Source organism: Arachis ipaensis, chromosome B6, assembly GCF_059453495.1.
Source record: "Arachis ipaensis isolate K30076 ecotype BB chromosome B6, ASM5945349v1, whole genome shotgun sequence".
Taxonomy (NCBI): Eukaryota; Viridiplantae; Streptophyta; class Magnoliopsida; order Fabales; family Fabaceae; genus Arachis; species Arachis ipaensis.
This window is the reverse complement of record NC_142441.1, coordinates 51,457,744-51,479,863: the sequence shown is the minus strand read 5'-3', so window position 1 is coordinate 51,479,863 and position 22,120 is coordinate 51,457,744. Positions and strand designations below refer to the sequence as shown.

The window sequence follows — 22,120 nt, the reverse complement described above, 5'->3', positions numbered from 1 at the left end:
TTGTCACAAAACATTTAGCAACCCAAAGAGGTGCTGGACACCAAGGTCTAAGGAATGAATAACAAACCATGTGCCTATGGTGTGTATGTGCTGAGGAGAGACTTGGGTAATTAAGTCCTTAGGGGTGTTTCAACACCTAGCACCTTGAACTAACTAGTTTTGGGAGTGCTGGCTGAAAGCCTATCCTAAAAAGTTGTCTCATTATATAACACTTAGCTACCGAAGGGAATAAGCTCTAAAGAAGGAAAGAAAACAAAAACAGAGAAGTTAAGAATCAAGAATAAGAATCTCATTGAAGGCAATAGAGTGAGAATTCAAGAGTATATGAGAGCTTAGAAACCAGCAAAAACATGAACCTAAATTGCCATGTATGAAACTCCATGAACCAAGGATTTGAATTCTCTGAATAAGGACTTGTATCTCTTATTTTCATGTTCTATCACTTGCTTGAGAACAAGCAAGATTTAAGTTTGGTGTTGTGATGTCAGGGCATCTTGGCTAGTTTCACAAACCATTTTTAGTTTGTTTTAGAGTATTTCATGCATTTCTTAGGCAATAAGTAAGTATTTGGATGAGAAATTCATGCTTTTCTTGATTCAATCAAACACTGTTAATTTTGTGCATTTTCATGAGATTTATGCTAGATTTATTGTTTATTATGAATGATGCAAAATCTTGTGAATTATAGCAAACTTTGATGCAAATGTTTGGTTGATGATAGGTGGAAAGGAAGCTAAGAAAAGGGAAGGCAAAGAAGCAACAAGAAGGCCATGAAAGGAAACAAAGGGAAGCAACGTTGGAGCTAAAGTTGGAGCTCCAACGTTGCTGGAAACGTTGCTCCTCACAGCCTGAAGGGGTCTACTTCAAACAAGAATAACTTGAGCAACAAAGCTCCAAATGAGGTGATTTCAAAGGCATTGGAAAGTAGGAATCCAGAGCTTTCCAAGCATATATGGCACTACATGGTGGACACTAAAATTGAGGAATAAAACTGCCCCAAAATGTGCATAGACGAACATGGTACCAACCTGTAGTAAGGCCTAGGGGTGTTCGCGGTGCGGTTTGGTTCGGTTTTTAAGAGAAAAGCCATCCGATCCAATCGTTTAATTAAACTGCAATTCGGTTTGGTTCGGTTTTTTTCTCAAGACCATCCGAACCAAACCAAACCAATTAAAATCGGTTTGGTTTGGTTCGGTTTGTTCGGTTTTTCAATCAATTCAAAAAAAATATTGCCAAGCTATGTCACAAAGTCATAAAATTGAAATCGACAAACACAAATACACATTAGGTAACAAAGTCTTGATCCAATTAAATTTATCGACAAAAGGAATTCAAATAAATTGTACTATTTTTGGGCCACACTCATGTAAACAATGTAGTTGTACAGGGCTGACTTAAATATCTACTCAGGATTCAAGAAACAGCACAAAAAACCAGTTTAATTCTCTTGTATAGAGAGGACAGAGTTTACACTTTATGCAAAGTGCTTATGTTCCCTAGGGATGAAGGAATCTCTCCGTCGAATTGATTGTCTTCCAAGTGCCTTTATATACAATAATAATATCCAAATAGTGAGCTTCATGGCATGAATACATCAAAGTTCTTTGATTTCAAACATTTAGATCATGGAATTGCATACAAAATGAGTTACTTACAATATTTCTAATAGTGTTAGTGAACCTAGGTCAGGAATGTGCCCGGACAAACTGTTATTCCCAAGCCGGCTACAAAAAAACAATGGTTTTCCAATTAGAACTTGTAAATATCAGAGTCAATGAACTGAGATTTAGAGTTAAGCACTTACATATTAGTCAGAGATGTCATATTGGTAACAAAAGGAGATAAAGATCCTGAAAGCTCCATACTTGTCAACAACAACAAATAAATTAAAAACCAGCAAAAACACAACAACAAATAAATTAAAAACCAGCAAGGCAGCAACAATAAGCAACAAAACCAGCAACAAAACCAGCAACCAGCAATAATACCAACAATAAAGTAATTTATCAAAATTAATTCAACCAACAATCAGCAACAATACACTGATTTCAAATCTGCTCCAAATTTAATTCTTCAAATCTGCTTCAAATCTAATTTCAATATCTTCCTATCAAGATTCAAAACCAGTTTATCTGATTTCAAATCTGATTTCATACTAAATCACTTCAAAAGTTTCTTTTTATTTTATATTATTCTTCCAAAAAAACTAATAATAACCAAAAGCAGTTTATATTATTTTTCCAACAATACCAAGCTACCAACAATACAAACAGAAGCACTTTCAGTAATTCAAAACAGAAATTACTCAAATTACATACCTGACTTGGTAGCTCCAGCTCCATATCTGACTTGAATCAGTCTACTGTCTACTCGGCCAATTGCACATAGTTCATCTTTTTCTCCTCAACTATTTTGTTATTTTTCACATAGTGTAAGAAGTTCAACACTGAGCCAGCAACAAAACTTAGCAACAAATCAACAGTAGCAACAAATCAACACTAATAAACAGAATGCAAATGGTAAACATTACCTGAATCAGTGGCTCTGGCTCCATATTGACTTGGGAGGAAGGCTGAGTGGAAGACTGGGAGGTGCTGCCGTGCTGGGTTGAACTGATGGGTTAGGGTGGTGGCGTCTCAACGGTGGCGGCGTGGTGCTGTGCTGCCGTGTCGAGTCGGTCGGTGGTGGCTTCGTCTTGACCTGATGTGCGACGGCGTGGCTTCGTTTGGGTGTATGTGCGACGGGCCAAAGGCTTCGCGGTGGTGGGTGGCTGGGTGCGATGAGTACTGAAGAGGGAGCGGTGGCTGGCTGGCTGGGCGCAGGTCGGCAGCCAGCAGGTGTGGAGATTTGGAGAAGAGGGAGCGATGAGTATTGAAGCCTGAAGGTTAGGGTATGGATTGTGGATTTGGGGGTTAGGGTAGACGCAGTTTCGTTTGGGGGGTGGGGTGGGGGTGTCGCGCAGTTTCGTTTGAAGGGGGGGTGTGGGCGTGTCACGCGTGTGGGGGTGGGTTAGTAACGTTTACGTTTAGGGTTTTTTTACTAACCGGTTCGGTTCGGTTCGGTTAGGGTTTTCAAATTCAAAACCGAAAACCGAACCGAACCGGACAAAAAACAGCAAAATCAGTTTTTTTCGGTTTTTTTGGTTATCGGTTAATTCGGTTTTTGGTTTTTTCGGTTCGGTTCGTCGGTTTAGTTCGGTCCGGATCGGTTTTGAACACCCCTAGTAAGGCCAGCTGACCTCTGCACCTTCGATGGCGTATAACTCGAGCTGTGGAGCTCCAAATGATGCGCTTCCAACGGCATTGAAAAGTAGAAATTCAGGGCTTTCCAACAATATATAATAGTATGGGGTAGACAATAAGTTTGAGCTTCAGAATCTGGCATTCTTACCAACGTTGGTGTCAACGTTGGTGTGCCAACGTTACCTCAAATGTTGCACACCAACACCAGCGACCCTGTCCTCTTCAAAGGAGCATAACATGAGTTGCAGATGTCCAATTGAGGTGATTCCAGTTGAGTTAGAAAGCTGATATTCAGAGCTTTCCAACCATATATAATAGTTTATAGTGGGCATTAAATTGGCAACATTGACAAGAGGACAAAGTGACGTCCCAAGGCTTGATGTGCAACATTCAGTTTTGGAATTTGAGAATTTAGCATCCATGCGCACGCGTAGGTGACGCGCACACGTGGATGTGCCAACGTTGGAGGGAGCGTTTGTACTCCAACGCTAAGGCCAACGTCTGCGATAAGCTTTCAAAAATTAGAGTTGGGAACTTTGCATCGACGCGTACTTGTCAATGATGCGTACGCGTGGACATACTTTTTCAGCCCAACCACGCGCACGCGTACGGCATGCGTACGCATGGGCCACGCGTACGCGTGACTGCGAGAATGTTGGCACTCCAACGTTGAGTCAAACATCGATGACAGCAACCAGAACCCATTTTTCAAAGGAACGTTTGGCTCAACGTTTATCCAAAAACGTTGACTCCAACGTGGATACCAGAACTCTGCAATTTTGCAATCTCTCTTCTCTGCATCACTAAGAATCACTCCTAACTACTTCATCCAAGGCCCACATCAAAATACTTGATCCAATTGAAGATGAAAAGATGTTTATAAATAGAAGAATTGTTGAAGATTGAGGGAGCTCGGGAGGCCCTGAGGGGGGCTCGGGGAGTTCAATTCCCTGATTTTATTTTTCTGCATTTTTTTAATGTTTTCTGCACTCTTCTTTCTCTGTAATTTGAATTGAGCTATGATGTAAAAAATCCCTTTTCATTGGGTTAGGGAGCTCTGGGTAATTCAATGGATCAATATTAGTTTTCATTCTTCTTCTTCTTTTTTTCTCTTAATTTTGCTAGAAAGCTTTCGTTCTTCATCCTATTGGATAGTTGTCTTGGGAAAGAAGCTATTCATAATTGGATCTCCTTTGAACCTTGCAAGAGGAATGAGGAGATCATGCTAGAATTGATTTCTCACATTGGATTAGATTGGGGTTTGGATGGATATCGTTACATGTAATCCTACCACACTTTGATCTATGAATATGTGTGGTATAATCAGTGACCATACCTCATCTCTTCCCATGAGCACTTAAATCAAGGAATTGGGCAATTGTTCATGCTTAGAGAGATTGGTGAGCCAAGAAATTAGGATCCAATCACTTAAGATTGCCAAGGAGATCAATGAATGCATTGATTGCGGGAGAGATGAAAATGAATTTGATCCGGAGAATTATGCATCTCCTGAACCCAATGAATTCCCATCTCTGATCTACCCATTCTTTTATATTATGCTTCTTTAATTTCATGCTAAACCCCCATTCCCATTTAATTTCTTACAATTTAAGATTCTGTCATTTAATTTCTCGCAATTTAATTTCTGTTAGTTAATTCCTTGCAATTTAAGTTTCCTGCCAAATTTACATTCTGCAATTCCCAACCAAATCTGATTTCGCTCAACTAGCACAATTCTCCAATTAACATTGATCAACTAACCAATCCCTGTGAGATTTGACCTCACTCTACAGTGAGTTTTTACTTGACGACAATCTGGTGGACTTGCCGGTAGGAAATTGTTGAGAGATAGTTTTCGAGTGAACCAATATTCTTTTTGCTGAGGCTTTGGAGCAATGGTCTCTATCTCCTGAAAGAAACCTCTCTGATGCTGAGAGAGGCGAATTAATGATGAGGTGTCCAGTGACATCTTTGATAGCTCAGATAAACCATCATAGAATATATCCAGGATGGTCCATTCTGAAAGCATGTCAGAAGGACACTTTTTGGTCAACTGTTTGTATCTTTCCCAAGCTTCATAGAGAGATTCACCTTCTTTCTGTCTGAAGGTTTGAACATCAGCTCTAAGCTTGCTCAGCTTTTGAGGAGGAAAGTACTTGGCTAAGAAAGCCGTGACCAGCTTATCCCAAAAGTTCAGGCTGTCTTTAGGTTGAGAATCCAACCATAATCTAGCTCTGTCTCTTACAGCAAAAGGGAAAAGCATGAGCCTGTAGACTTCAGGATCTATTCCATTAGTCTTAACAGTATCACATATCTGCAAGAATTCAGTCAAGAACTGAAAAGGATCTTCAGATGGAAGTCCATGAAACTTGCAGTTCTGCTGCATCAGAGAAACTAATTGAGGTTTCAGCTCAAAGTTGTTTGCTCCAATGGCAGGAATGGAGATGCTTCTTCCATGTAAATTGGAATTAGGTGCAGTAAAGTCACCAAGCATCTTCCTTACATTATTATTATTTTCTGCTGCCATCTCCTCTGCCTGTTCAAAAATTTCTGAAAGGTTATCTCTGGATTGTTGTATTTTAGCTTCTCTTAATTTTCTCTTCAGAGTCCTTTCAGGTTCTGGATCTGCTTCCACAAGAATGTTCTTATCCTTGCTCCTGCTCATATGACAAGGAAGAATGGACAGAAAAATAATAATAATAATAGAGATCCTTTATACCACAGTATAGGGATCCCTTTGTGAGTGGAAGAAAAGGGGGAGACAAAGAATGTAATATAAAGGAAGAAACACAACTGTGAGAATGGAAGAGATGTGAGATGAGATGTTAGGATATGAATGAATAAATAGAATGAGATGGGGGGAATAATTTTCGAAAATTATTTTGAAAAGGAGTTAGTGATTTTTGAAAATTGGTTTTTGAAAATTTGTTAGTATTTTTCGAAAATTTTTTTGAAATAAAAATAAAAATAAAAAAAATTAGTTAATTAAAAAGAAATTTTTGAAAAAGGGGGAGATATTTTCGAAAGTGAGAGAGAGAGAGTTAGTTAGGTGGTTTTGAAAAAGTTAAGAAACAAACAAAAAGTTAGTTAGTTAGTTGAAACAAATTTTGAAAAGATAGGAAGTTAGGAAGTTAGAAAAGATATTTTGAAAAGATATTTTTGAAAAAGATAAGATGAGAAGATATTTTTGAAAAGATATGATAGAAATTAGTTTTTGAAAAAGATTTGATTTTTAAAATTTCAATTAATGACTTGTTTCATAAGAAATCACAAGATATGATTCTAGAACTTAAAGTTTGCATCTTTCTTAAAAAGCAAGTAACAAACTTCAAATTTTTGAATCAAAACATTAATTGATTATGTTATTTTCGAAAATTTGATATAAAAATAAGAAAAAGATTTTTGAAAAATATTTTTTGGAATTTTCGAAAATAACTAAGAATTTTGAAAAAGATTTGATTTTTGAAAAAGATTTTGAAAAAGATAAGATTTTCAAATTGAAAATTTGATTTGACTCATGAGAAACAATTTGATTTTAAAAATTTTTGAAAAAGTCAATCCAAATTTTCGAATTTGATGAGAGAAAAAGGGAAAGATATTTTTTTGATTTTTGAATTTTTATGATGAGAGAGACAAACACAAAAAAAAATGCAATGCATGAAATTTTTAGATCAAAACATGTGATGCATGCAAGAATGCTATGAATGTCAAGATGAACACCAAGAACACTTTGAATGTCATGATGAACATCAAGAACATATTTTTGAAAAATTTTTAATGCAAAGAAAACATGCAAGACACCAAACTTAGAATTCTTTAATGCTTACGCACTAAGAATTCAAGAATGCATATGATAAACATGAAAAGACACAAAACAAAAAAATCATCAAGATCAAACAAGAAGACTTACCAAGAACAACTTGAAGATCATGAAGAACACTATGAATGCATGATATTTTCGAAAAAATGCAAGATGCATATGCAAGTGACACCAAACTTATGATATGACTCAAGACTCAAACAAGAAAAACAAAATATTTTTTATTTTTATGATTTTCTAATTTTTTTTGGATTTTTTTCGAAAATTATATGAAAAAGAAAAAATAAGGATTCCAAAATTTTTAATATGAATTCCAGGAATCTTGCCATGTTAGTCTAAAGCTTCAGTCCAGGAATTAGACATGGCTCACTAGCCAGCCAAGCTTTCAATGAAAGCTCCAGTCCAAAACACTAGACATGGCCAATGGCCAGCCAAGCTTCAGCAGATATGGATACTTTTCATGTATAGAACAACTAAGCGTGTGAGAATCTCTTCATTTGTGATGGTAAGTTGAATCCCCAGTCCAAAAATTAGACATGGCTTACAGCCAGCCAGGATTCAACAAATCATCATGAAACACTAGAATTCATTCTTAAAAATTCTGAAGAAAAATATATTTTTGAAAACATTTTTTTTTTTCGAAAACATATGAGAGATTTTTGAAAATATTTTTGAAAGATTTTTTTGAAAACAAAACGAAAAGAAAATTACCTAATCTGAGCAACAAGATGAGCCGTCAGTTGTCCATACACAAACAATCCCCAGCAACGGCGCCAAAAACTTGGTGCACGAAATTGTGATGTCCAGGCTCGAACAAATCCTGGTAATGGCTCCAGAGCTTGGTGCTCTGATCTTAATTCATAATTGTCACAACTTCGATACAACTAACCAGCAAGTGCACTGGGTCGTCCAAGTAATACCTTACGTGAGTAAGGGTCGAATCCCACGGAGATTGTTGGTATGAAGCAAGCTATGGTCACCTTGTAAATCTCAGTCAGGCGGATATAAAATAATCATGGAGTTTTCGAATAATAAATAATAGAATAGGGATAGAGATACTTATGTAATTCATTGGTGAGAATTTCAGATAAGCGAATGGAGATGCTTTTCGTTCCTCTGAACCTCTGCTTTCCTGCTATCTTCATCCAGTCAGTCTTACTCCTTTCCATGGCTGGCTTTATGTGATACATCACCACTGTCAATGGCTACTTTCGGTCATCTCTCGGGAAAATGATCCAATGCCCTGTCACGGCACGGCTAATCGTCTGGAGGCATCACCCTTGTCAATGGCTTCATCTTATCCTCTTAGTGAATAATATGCTCACGCACCCTGTCACGGCACGGCTATTCATCTGTCGGTTCTCGATCATGCTGGAATAGGATTTACTATCCTTTTGCGTCTGTCACTAACGCCCTGCAATCGCGAGTTAGGAGCTCGTCACAGTCATTCAATCATTGAATCCTACTCGGAATACCACAGACAAGGTTTAGACTTTCCGGATTCTCTTGAATGCCGCCATCATTCTAGCTTACGCCACGAAGATTCTGGTTAGGAGATCTAAGAGATACTCATTCTAGCTTAATTCATGTAGAACAGAAGTGTTTGTCAGGAACGCGTTCATAAGGGAGAAGGATGATGAGCGTCACACATAATCATCACCTTCATCACGTTCTTGGGTGCGAATGGATATCTTAGAAGCGAAATAAGAAGAATTGAATAGAAAACAGTAGTACTTTGCATTAATCTTTGAGGAACAGCAGAGCTCCACACCTTAATCTATGGAGTGTAGAAACTCTACCGTTGAAAATACATAAGTGAGAGTCCAGGCATGGCCGAGATGGCCAGCCCCTCTGATCTAAGAACCAGACGTCCAAAGATGGTCAAAAAGACTAGTAAGAGGTCCTATTTATAATAAACTAGTCACTAGGGTTTACATGAGTAAGTAATTGATGCATAAATCCACTTCCGGGGCCCACTTGGTGTGTGTTTGGGCTGAGCTTAAGTGTAGCACGTGCAGAGGCCATTTGTGGAGTTGAACGCCAGTTTCTGTGCCAGTTTGGGCGTTCAACTCTGGTTTTGGATCCTTTTCTGGCGCTGGACGCCAGATTTGGGCAGAAGGCTGGCGTTGAACGCCAGTTTACGTCGTCTATTCTTGGCCAAAGTATGGACTATTATATATTGCTGGAAAGCCCTGGATGTCTACTTTCCAACGCAATTGGAAGCGCGCCATTTCGAGTTTTGTAGCTCCAGAAAATCTACTTTAAGTGCAGGGAGGTCAGAATCCAACAGCATCAGCAGTCCTTTTTCAACCTCTGAATCTGATTTCTGTTCAAGTCCCTTAATTTCAGCCAGAAAATACCTGAAATCACAGAAAAACACACAAACTCATAGTAAAGTCCAGAAATGTGAATTTAACATAAAAACTAATGAAAACATCCCTAAAAGTAACTAGATCCTACTAAAAACATACTAAAAACAATGTCAAAAAGCGTATAAATTATCCGCTCATCACAACACCAAACTTAAATTGTTGCTTGTCCCCAAGCAACTGAAAATCAGATAGGATAAAAAGAAGAGAATATACTATAAATTCCAAACTATCAATGAAACATAGCTTCAATCATATGAGCGGGACTTATAGCTTTTTGCCTCTTGAATAGTTTTGGCATCTCACTTTATCCATTGAGGTTCAGAATGATTGGCATCTATAGGAACTCAGAGTTCAGATAGTGTTATTGATTCTCCTAGTTCAGTATGATGATTCTTGAACACAGCTTCTTTATGAGTCTTGGCCGTGGCCCTAAGCACTTTGTTTTCCAGTATTACCACCGGATACATAAATGCCACAGACACATAATTGGGTGAACATTTTCAGATTGTGACTCAGCTTTGCTAAAGTCCCCAATTAGAGGTGTCCAGGGTTCTTAAGCACACTCTTTGTTTTTGCTTTGGACCTTGACTTTAACCGCTCAGTCTCAAGTTTTCACTTGACACCTACACGCCACAAGCACATGGTTAGGGACAGCTTGGTTTAGCCGCTTAGACCAGGATTTTATTCCTTTCGGCCCTCCTATCCACTGATGCTCAAAGCCTTGGGATCCTTTTTATTTGCCCTTGCCTTTTGGTTTTAAGGGTTATTGGCTTTTTCTGCTTGCTTTTTCTTTTTTCTTTCTATATTTTTTTTTTCTTCGCCTATTTTTTTTTCTCTCTTTTTTTTTTTCTGCAAGCTTTGTTTTTTTTTTTGCTGCTTTTTCTTGCTTCAAGAATCATTTTTATGATTTTTCAGATTATCAAATAACATGTCTCTTAGTCATCATTCTTTCAAGAGCCAACATATTTAACATTCCTAAACAACAACTTCAAAAGACATATGCACTGTTCAAGCATACATTCAGAAAACAGGAAGCATTGTCACCACATCAATATAATTAAGTTAAGTTCAAGGATAAATTCGAAACTCATGTACTTCTTGTTCTTTTAAATTAAAACAGTTTTTATTTAAGAGAGGTGATGGATTCATGGGACATTCATAACTTTAGGACAAAGTTACTAACTACTAATGATCATGTAATGGGGACACAAACATAGAAAACAAAAAAACAGAAGTAAGAAGAACAAGGAATGAATCCACCTTAGTGATGGTGGCGTTTCCTTCTTGAGGAACCAATGATGTCCTTGAGCTCTTCTATGTCTCTTCCTTGTCTTTGTTGCTCCTCCCTCATTGCTTTTTGATCTTCTCTTATTTCATGCAGCATGATGGAGTGCTCTTGATGTTCCACCCTTAGTTGTCCCATATTGGAACTCAATTCTTCTAGGGAGGTGTTGATGTGCTCCCAATAGTTTTGTGGAGGAAAGTGGATTTGAGGCATTTCCGGAATCTCATGGTGATGAGCTTCTTGCGCCTCTCGAGCTCCGTGACTGGGCTCTCTTGCTTGCTCCATCTTTTTCTTAGTGATGGGCTTGTCCTCTTTGATGAGGATATCTCCCTCTATGTCAATCCCAGCTGAATTGCATAGGTGGCAAATGAGGTGAGGAAAGGCTAACCTTGCCATGGTGGAGGACTTATCAGCCACCTTGTAAAGTTCTTGAGGTATAATCTCATGAACTTCCACCTCTTCTCCAATCATGATGCTATGGATCATGATGGCCCGGTCTATAGTAACTTCAGACCAGTTGCTAGTGGGAATGATTGAGCATTGAATAAACTCCAACCATCCTCTAGCTATAGGCTTGAGGTCCAATCTTCTTAGTTGAACCGGCTTGCCTTTGGAGTCAATCTTCCATTGAGCTCCTTCTACACATATGTCCATAAGGACTTGGTCCAACCTTTGATCAAAGTTGACTCTCCTTGTGTAGGGGCGTGCATTCTCTGACATGTATGGCAAGTTGAACGCCAACCTCACATTCTCCGGACTAAAATCTAAGTATTTCCCCCGAACCATTGTAACATAGTTCTTTGGATCCGGGTTCTTACTTTGATCATGGTTCTTGGTGATCCATGCATTGGCATAGAACTCTTGAACCATTAAGATGCCGACTTGTTGGATGGGATTTGTTAGAACTTCCCAACCTCTTCTTTGAATTTCATGTCGGATCTCCGGATACTCATTTCTTTTGAGTTTAAAAGGGACCTCAGGGATCACCTTCTTCTTGGCCACAACATCATAGAAGTGGCCTTGATGGGCTTTGGAGATGAATCTTTCCATCTCCCATGACTCGGATGTGGAAGCTTTTGTCTTCCCTTTCCCTCTTCTAGAGGATTCTCCGGTCTTAGATGCCATCAATGGTAATGGAAAAACAAAAAGCTTATGCTTTTACCACACCAAACTTAGAATATTGCTCGCCCTCGAGCAATAAACAAAAGAATAGAAGTAGAAGAAGAAGAAATAGAGGAGAGGGAGAGGGTGATGTGGTTCAGCTAAGAAGGGTATAGAGGGGTTGTGTTGTGTGAATTTGATGAAGAATGGAGGGCTTTATATAGGGAGGGGAGGGGGGTTAAGGTTCGGCCATATGGGTGGGTTTGGGTGGGAAATTGGTTTTGAATTTTGAAGGTAGGTGGAGTTTATGAGGTAGGTTAATGGGAAAGAGTGGATAGATGTGAGTGGTGAAGAGGTGATGGGGAAGAGAGATTGAGGTGATTGGTGAAGGGTTTTTGGGGAAGAGTGTTTATGGGGTTGTGTGAAAGAGAGTGGTGAGAAGAAGTGAGTGGAGGTAGGTGGGGATCCTGTGGGGTCCACAGATCCTGAGTGGATCCTGTGGGGTCCACAGATCCTGAGGTGTTCAAGGAATTACATCCCTGCACCCATTAGGCATGTAAAAATGCCTTTGTACCCAACTCTGGGCGTTCAGCGCCAGGTTGGTGGCCATTTTGGGCGTTCAACGCCCATTTGTGTGCCATTTCTGGCGTTGAACGCCAGAACCATGCCTGTTCTGGGCGTTCAGCGCCAGGATGCTCCCATTCTGGGCGTTCAGCGCCAGAACTATGCTCTGTTCTAGCGTTTGAACGCCAGACAGATGCTCCTCCAGGGTGTGATTTTTCTTCTGCTGTTTTTGATTCTGTTTTCAATTTTTATATTTATTTTGTGACTCCACATGATCATGAACCTAAGAAAACATGAAAAATAATAAAAATAAGAGTTAGATAAACATTGGGTTGCCTCCCAACAAGCACTTCTTTAATGTCAATAGCTTGACAGTGGGCTCTCATGGAGCCTCACAGATGTGCAGAGTTTTGTTGAAACTCTCCAACACCAAACTTAGAGTTTGGATATGGGAGTTCAACACCAAACTTAGAGTTTGGTTGTGGCCTCCCAACACCAAACTTAGAGTTTGACTGTGGGGGCTCTGGTTGACTCTGCTTGGAGAGAAGCTTTTCCTGCTTCCTCTCCATGGTTGCAGAGGGAGATCCTTGAGTTTTGAATACAAGGGAGTTCTCATTCCATTGAAGGACTATTTCACCTCTGTCAACATCAATCACAACTCTTGCTGTGGCCAGGAAAGGTCTTCCTAGGATGATGGATTCATCCTCTTCCTTTCCAGTATCCAGGACTATGAAATCAGTAGGTATGTAAAGGCCCTCAACCTTTACTAATACATTTTCTACTTGTCCATAAGCCTGTCTTCTTGAGCTGTCTGCCATCTCTAGGGAGATTTTAGCAGCTTGCACCCCATAGATTCCCAGTTTCTCTATTACAGAGAGGGGCATGAGGTTTATTCCTGAACCAAGGTCACACAGAGCCTTAAAGATCATGGTGCCTATGGTACAGGGTATTATGAACTTTCCAGGATCCTGTCTCTTCTGAGGCAATGTCAGTTGATCCAGATCACTCAGTTCATTGATGAACAAGGGAGGTTCAACTTCCCAAGCATCAATGCCAAACAATTTGGCATTCAGCTTCATGATTGCACCAAGAAACTTGGCAGTTTGCTCTTCAGTAACATCCTCATTCTCTTCAGAAGAGGAATACTTATCAGAGCTCATGAAGGGCATAAGGAGGTTCAATGGGATCTCTATGGTCTCTAGATGGGCCTCAGAGTCCTTTGATTCCCCAGAGGGAAGCTCCTTATTGATCACTGGACGTCCCAGGAGGTCTTCCTCCTTGGGATTCACGTCCTCTCCTCTCCTTACAGGTTCGGCCATGGCGCTTATGTCAATGGCCTTGCACTCCCCTTTTGGGTTCTCTTCTGTATTGCTTGGGAGAGTACTAGGAGGGATTTCAGTGATCCTTTTACTCAGCTGGCCCACTTGTGCTTCCAAATTTCTAATGGAAGATCTTGTTTCATTCATGAAACTTACAGTGGCCTTAGATAGATCAGAGACTAGATTTGCTAAATTAGAAGCATTTTGTTCAGAGTTCTCTGTCTGTTGCTGAGTTGATGATGGAAAAGGTTTGCTATTGCTAAACCTGTTTCTTCCACCATTATTAAAGCCTTGTTGGGGCTTTTGATCCTTCCATGAGAAATTTGGATGATTTCTCCATGTTGAGTTATAGGTGTTTCCATAAGGTTCACCTAAGTAATTTACCTCTGCTATTGCAGGGTTCTCAGGATCATAGGCTTCTTCTTCAGAAGATGCCTCTTGAGTACTGTTGGATGCAGCTTGCATTTCATGCAGACTCTGAGAAATCATATTGACTTGCTGAGTCAATATTTTGTTCTGAGCCAAAATGGCATTCAGAGTATCAACTTCAAGAACTCCCTTCTTCATAGGCGTCCCATTATTTACAGGATTCCTTTCAGAAGTGTACATGAACTGGTTATTAGCAACCATGTCAATGAGTTCTTGAGCTTCTGCAGGCGTTTTCTTTAGGTGAATGGATCCACCTGCAGAGGTGTCCAGTGACATCTTTGATAGCTCAGATAAACCATCATAGAATATATCCAGGATGGTCCATTCTGAAAGCATGTCAGAAGGACACTTTTTGGTCAACTGTTTGTATCTTTCCCAAGCTTCATAGAGAGATTCACCTTCTTTCTGTCTGAAGGTTTGAACATCAGCTCTAAGCTTGCTCAGCTTTTGAGGAGGAAAGTACTTGGCTAAGAAAGCCGTGACCAGCTTATCCCAAGAGTTCAGGCTGTCTTTAGGTTGAGAATCCAACCATAATCTAGCTCTGTCTCTTACAGCAAAAGGGAAAAGCATGAGCCTGTAGACTTCAGGATCTATTCCATTAGTCTTAACAGTATCACATATCTGCAAGAATTTAGTCAAGAACTGAAAAGGATCTTCAGATGGAAGTCCATGAAACTTGCAGTTCTGCTGCATCAGAGAAACTAATTGAGGTTTCAGCTCAAAGTTGTTTGCTCCAATGGCAGGAATGGAGATGCTTCTTCCATGTAAATTGGAATTAGGTGCAGTAAAGTCACCAAGCATCTTCCTTACATTATTATTATTTTCTGCTGCCATCTCCTCTGCCTGTTCAAAAATTTCTGAAAGGTTATCTCTGGATTGTTGTATTTTAGCTTCTCTTAATTTTCTCTTCAGAGTCCTTTCAGGTTCTGGATCTGCTTCCACAAGAATGTTCTTATCCTTGCTCCTGCTCATATGACAAGGAAGAATGGACAGAAAAATAATAATAATAATAGAGATCCTTTATACCACAGTATAGGGATCCCTTTGTGAGTGGAAGAAAAGGGGGAGACAAAGAATGTAATATAAAGGAAGAAATACAACTGTGAGAATGGAAGAGATGTGAGATGAGATGTTAGGATATGAATGAATAAATAGAATGAGATGGGGGGGGAATAATTTTTGAAAATTATTTTGAAAAGGAGTTAGTGATTTTTGAAAATTGGTTTTTGAAAATTTGTTAGTATTTTTCGAAAATTTTTTTGAAATAAAAATAAAAATAAAAAAAATTAGTTAATTAAAAAGAAATTTTTGAAAAAGGGGGAGATATTTTCGAAAGTGAGAGAGAGAGAGTTAGTTAGGTGGTTTTGAAAAAGTTAAGAAACAAACAAAAAGTTAGTTAGTTAGTTGAAACAAATTTTGAAAAGATAGGAAGTTAGGAAGTTAGAAAAGATATTTTGAAAAGATATTTTTGAAAAAGATAAGATGAGAAGATATTTTTGAAAAGATATGATAGAAATTAGTTTTTGAAAAAGATTTGATTTTTAAAATTTCAATTAATGACTTGTTTCATAAGAAATCACAAGATATGATTCTAGAACTTAAAGTTTGCATCTTTCTTAAAAAGCAAGTAACAAACTTCAAATTTTTGAATCAAAACATTAATTGATTCTGTTATTTTCGAAAATTTGATATAAAAATAAGAAAAAGATTTTTGAAAAATATTTTTTGGAATTTTCGAAAATAACTAAGAATTTTGAAAAAGATTTGATTTTTGAAAAAGATTTTGAAAAAGATAAGATTTTCAAATTGAAAATTTGATTTGACTCATGAGAAACAATTTGATTTTAAAAATTTTTGAAAAAGTCAACCCAAATTTTCGAATTTGATGAGAGAAAAAGGGAAAGATATTTTTTTGATTTTTGAATTTTTATGATGAGAGAGACAAACACAAAAAAAAATGCAATGCATGAAATTTTTAGATCAAAACATGTGATGCATGCAAGAATGCTATGAATGTCAAGATGAACACCAAGAACACTTTGAATGTCATGATGAACATCAAGAACATATTTTTGAAAAATTTTTAATGCAAAGAAAACATGCAAGACACCAAACTTAGAATTCTTTAATGCTTACGCACTAAGAATTCAAGAATGCATATGATAAACATGAAAAGACACAAAACAAAAAAATCATCAAGATCAAACAAGAAGACTTACCAAGAACAACTTGAAGATCATGAAGAACACTATGAATGCATGATATTTTCGAAAAAATGCAAGATGCATATGCAAGTGACACCAAACTTATGATATGACTCAAGACTCAAACAAGAAAAACAAAATATTTTTTATTTTTATGATTTTCTAATTTTTTTTGGATTTTTTTCGAAAATTATATGAAAAAGAAAAAATAAGGATTCCAAAATTTTTAATATGAATTCCAGGAATCTTGCCATGTTAGTCTAAAGCTTCAGTCCAGGAATTAGACATGGCTCACTAGCCAGCCAAGCTTTCAATGAAAGCTCCAGTCCAAAACACTAGACATGGCCAATGGCCAGCCAAGCTTCAGCAGATATGGATACTTTTCATGTATAGAACAACTAAGCGTGTGAGAATCTCTTCATTTGTGATGGTAAGTTGAATCCCCAGTCCAAAAATTAGACATGGCTTACAGCCAGCCAGGATTCAACAAATCATCATGAAACACTAGAATTCATTCTTAAAAATTCTGAAGAAAAATATATTTTTGAAAACATTTTTTTTTTCGAAAACATATGAGAGATTTTTGAAAATATTTTTGAAAGATTTTTTTGAAAACAAAACGAAAAGAAAATTACCTAATCTGAGCAACAAGATGAGCCGTCAGTTGTCCATACACAAACAATCCCCAGCAACGGCGCCAAAAACTTGGTGCACGAAATTGTGATGTCCAGGCTCGAACAAATCCTGGTAATGGCTCCAGAGCTTGGTGCTCTGATCTTAATTCATAATTGTCACAACTTCGATACAACTAACCAGCAAGTGCACTGGGTCGTCCAAGTAATACCTTACGTGAGTAAGGGTCGAATCCCACGGAGATTGTTGGTATGAAGCAAGCTATGGTCACCTTGTAAATCTCAGTCAGGCGAATATAAAATAATCATGGAGTTTTCGAATAATAAATAATAGAATAGGGATAGAGATACTTATGTAATTCATTGGTGAGAATTTCAGATAAGCGAATGGAGATGCTTTTCGTTCCTCTGAACCTCTGCTTTCCTGCTATCTTCATCCAGTCAGTCTTACTCCTTTCCATGGCTGGCTTTATGTGATACATCACCACTGTCAATGGCTACTTTCGGTCATCTCTCGGGAAAATGATCCAATGCCCTGTCACGGCACGGCTAATCGTCTGGAGGCATCACCCTTGTCAATGGCTTCATCTTATCCTCTCAGTGAATAATATGCTCACGCACCCTGTCACGGCACGGCTATTCATCTGTCGGTTCTCGATCATGCTGGAATAGGATTTACTATCCTTTTGCGTCTGTCACTAACGCCCTACAATCGCGAGTTAGGAGCTCGTCACAGTCATTCAATCATTGAATCCTACTCGGAATACCACAGACAAGGTTTAGACTTTCCGGATTCTCTTGAATGCCGCCATCATTCTAGCTTACGCCACGAAGATTCTGGTTAGGAGATCTAAGAGATACTCATTCTAGCTTAATTCATGTAGAACAGAAGTGTTTGTCAGGCACGCGTTCATAAGGGAGAAGGATGATGAGCGTCACACATAATCATCACCTTCATCACGTTCTTGGGTGTGAATGGATATCTTAGAAGCAAAATAAGAAGAATTGAATAGAAAACAGTAGTACTTTGCATTAATCTTTGAGGAACAGCAGAGCTCCACACCTTAATCTATGGAGTGTAGAAACTCTACCGTTGAAAATACATAAGTGAGAGTCCAGGCATGGCCGAGATGGCCAGCCCCTCTGATCTAAGAACCAGACATCCAAAGATGGTCAAAAAGACTAGTAAGAGGTCCTATTTATAATAAACTAGTCACTAGGGTTTACATGAGTAAGTAATTGATGCATAAATCCACTTCCGGGGCCCACTTGGTGTGTGTTTGGGCTGAGCTTAAGTGTAGCACGTGCAGAGGCCATTTGTGGAGTTGAACGCCAGTTTCTGTGCCAGTTTGGGCGTTCAACTCTGGTTTTGGATCCTTTTCTGGCGCTGGACGCCAGATTTGGGCAGAAGGCTGGCGTTGAACGCCATTTTACGTCGTCTATTCTTGGCCAAAGTATGGACTATTATATATTTCTGGAAAGCCCTGGATGTCTACTTTCCAACGCAATTGGAAGCGCGCCATTTCGAGTTCTGTAGCTCCAGAAAATCTACTTTAAGTGCAGGGAGGTCAGAATCCAACAGCATCAGCAGTCCTTTTTCAACCTCTGAATCTGATTTCTGCTCAAGTCCCTTAATTTCAGCCAGAAAATACCTGAAATCACAGAAAAACACACAAACTCATAGTAAAGTCCAGAAATGTGAATTTAACATAAAAACTAATGAAAACATCCCTAAAAGTAACTAGATCCTACTAAAAACATACTAAAAACAATGTCAAAAAGCGTATAAATTATCCTCTCATCAACCACCCACCAAGGAGGAAGGTCCCAAGAGGAAGATGTATAGGGGATGGAGAAACAATACAACCCCTACCCTTGCAAGCAAGGAGAATCAAGCTGATCACACTAAAGGAAAGCTTGTTAGGAGGAATCCAAATCTGAGGGCACTCATCTCCTCCTCTTCTCCCATGAAGTCATTTCTGTTAACCAACTGGAAGAAAAGGAGGAAAGTCAGCAATCTAGTGTCAAGCTAACAACATTAAAGAAGCGCTTGTTGGGAGGCAACCCAACCATGAGTAGAGTATTTCTGTTCTCATTTCTTTTGTTTATTTCCATTTGAGTTTATTTTAGTTTATTTTTAGAGTTTTTCTTTACTTTTTAATGTTTGTGATCATGTGCAATAGTTAGAGCAGAAACAGAAATAGTCAGAGCTGGAAACAAAATACCCTGGAGCAGAGACCTTGCTGGCGTTGAACGCTAGAGAAGGGGGCCAGAGTGGGCGTTCAACGCCCATGAGAAGTAGCAAAGCTGGCGTTGAACGCTAGCCAGGGAGCACAAAATTGGCGTTAAACGCCAGCCAGGGAGCATAAAGCTAGTGTTGAACGCCAGCCAGGGGGCAGAGACCTGGCGTTGAATGCCAGGAAGGAGCACCTCAATAGGTGTTCAATGCCCTATAAGGAGCTTCAAGCTTTCATTGAACGCCAGCCAGGAACAAGAGGTGGGCGTTCAACGCCCACAAGAGGGCAAGGAATTCGAATTCCCTAGCCTCCCAGGACCAGTGAGTCCCACATAAACTCCACCTACCCCACCTAACTCTCTCATTCCCAATTGTTCATATTTGCTCAAGGACGAGCAAAACTCTTAAGTTTGGTGTTACAAAAGCTTTGCTTTTTGACTTCTACCACTCCTAAGTATGGCACCAAAGACTGGTGAAACCTCAAGGAAGAGGAAGGAAAAGACACTTCCCTCCACTTCCCTCACCTCATATGTCACTTATGTAATTCAGCTGGAATTGTCTTAGAAGAAGACAAGCCCATCATGAAAAGAAGGATGAAGCATTTTAGAGAGCTGGCACATGGACCACAACAAGAGCATGTGGAGCCGCCTCAACAAGAAATTCCTAAGATGCCTCAAGGATGTATTTTCCTCCCCAAATTTTTTTGGGATCAACTGAACACCTCTCTAGGAGAGTGGAGTTCAAACGTGGATCAGCTGAAGTTAGACCACCAAGAGCACTCCACCATCCTCCATGAAATAAGAGAAGATTAAAGAGCCATGAGAGAAGAACAACAGAGACAGGGGCGTGACATAGAAAAAATCAAGCACTCCATTGGCTCCTCCGGGAGGAGTAGTAGCCGCCATCACTAAGGTGGATTCGTTCCCTTTATCTTCTGTTTGCTTATGATATTTTTTCTGTTTTCCATTATGTTTTCTTGTCTGTTCTTGTGTTCTTATTGCATGATCATTTCTATATATGTCTTAAAGTTATAAAATGTTCCAAATATCCCTCACCCTACTTAAAAGAAAATTTTATTTGAAAAAGAAAATTAAGATGCATGAATTTCAGGTTTATCTTAAGAATAGTTCAATTATCTTGATGTGGTGGCATTACTTTTAATTTCTGAATGTATGAATGAAGAGTGCATATTTGAAATTGGAGTTAAAGAATGTTGGCTCTTTAAAGAATGATGAAAAAGGAGAAGTATTATTAGTGATCTGAAAAATCTAAAAATTGATTCTTGAAGCAAGAAAAAGCTGCAAAAAGCAATAAAAGAAAAAACTAACAGATATTTATGCGGAAAAAAAAAGAAAATGAAAAAAAAATATAGTAGTAACAGAAAAAGCCAATAGCTATTTAAACCAAAAGGCAAGAGCAAAAAGCCAATAACCCTTTAAACCAAAAGGCAAAGGTAAAAGGATCCAAGGCTTTGAGCATCAATAGTTAGGAGGGCCTAAAAGAAATAAAATCTTTGCCTAAGCACTCTAATTGAACAGTGTCCCTAACTATATGCTTTTGGTGTGAAGGTGTCAAGTAAAAAGCTTGAGACTGAGCAGTTAAAGTCGTGATCCAAAGCAAAAAGAGTGTGCTTAAGAATTTTGAACACCTCTATCTGGGGATTCTAGCAAAGCTGAATCACAATCCGAAAGGGTTAACCTAGTTAAGTGTCTGTGGCATTTATATATCTGGTGGTAATATTGGAAAACAACGTTCTTAGGGCCACAGCCAAGACTTTAAAAATATGTGTTCAAGAATAAAAAAATTAAACTAGGAGAGTCAATAATATCATTTGGATTCTAAGTTCCTAAAAAGGCCAACACTTCTGAGTTTCAATGGATCATGAGATGCCAAAACTATTCAGAAGTAAAAAGCTACTAAGTTCCGCTCATCTAATTGAAACTGAGCTTCATTGAAAACTCTGAGGTTTATTGTATCTTATTCTTCTTTTTATCCCACTTTGTTTTTAGTTGCTTGGGGACAAGCAACAGTTTAAGTTTGGTGTTGTGATGAACGGATATTTTATATGCTTTTTGCCATCATTTTCATATAGTTTTTAGCATGTTTTATTTAAGTTTTATTATATTTTTATAGGTTTTAGTGAAAAATTCACATTTTGGATTCTACTTTGAGTTTGTATTTTTAAGGTTGACACGAATTTTCCAAAACTGAACCTAAATTGAGGAAATTCAATCTCATTATATGCTTCACTTCAAATATTTTTGGACAAACATAGAATGTAACACCCTAATTACCCTAAGCCTTACCTCTAGCTATAAAGCAAAGGTTAATCAAAGGTTATGATAATTCTAAGGCTTATACATATTTATATAGAAGAAAATAATATATTCTAGAAGCCCGAAGAAGGATTAAGCTCAAAAACAGAATTACAAAACCGTGAAACGTTCACACGAAGCTAACACACAAGATACAAGGTATAGATGTAAGAGAATAGAACATATATATATATATATATATATATATATATATATATATATATATATATATATATATATATATATATATATATATATAACAGTATATTAATCATACGGACCTAGCCGCAGCTTGCGGAGTTTAAGCCAACTAGTTATAAACAAAAAAATACAGAGTTTTGGAGTTAAAACAGCTTATACAACTTATCTCTCAAGTAAGCCTCTAAGGCCATAAAGTCTAAAACAAAAAAGGTGAGAGAAAGTACTACAACAAAATAAAACAGAAATAAACCAGGAAGAAACCATAATCCGCTCTGCCACCATATCTGCAATTTCACCGAGGTGAATTACGACCTGCATATGAAAAACAATAACAAAGTATGGAATGAGAACCGGAGGTTCTCAGTATGGTAACAGTGCCCAATAATATAAAATATAAGGT

At 38.3% G+C, this 22,120-nt stretch overlaps 2 non-coding genes and 1 pseudogene across 2 annotated transcripts; all 3 read left to right on the top strand.

Annotated features, from left to right (window-relative positions):
* LOC148555543 (uncharacterized) overlaps positions 1-22,120 on the top strand; it is a 193,399-nt pseudogene that overhangs the window by 48,389 nt on the left and 122,890 nt on the right.
* LOC148555550 (small nucleolar RNA R71) lies at positions 5,266-5,373 on the top strand. The gene has a single exon (XR_015888179.1). It is a non-coding gene; the product is annotated as a small nucleolar RNA R71 (small nucleolar RNA).
* LOC148555549 (small nucleolar RNA R71) lies at positions 14,463-14,570 on the top strand. Its single transcript, XR_015888178.1, has one exon. It is a non-coding gene; the product is annotated as a small nucleolar RNA R71 (small nucleolar RNA).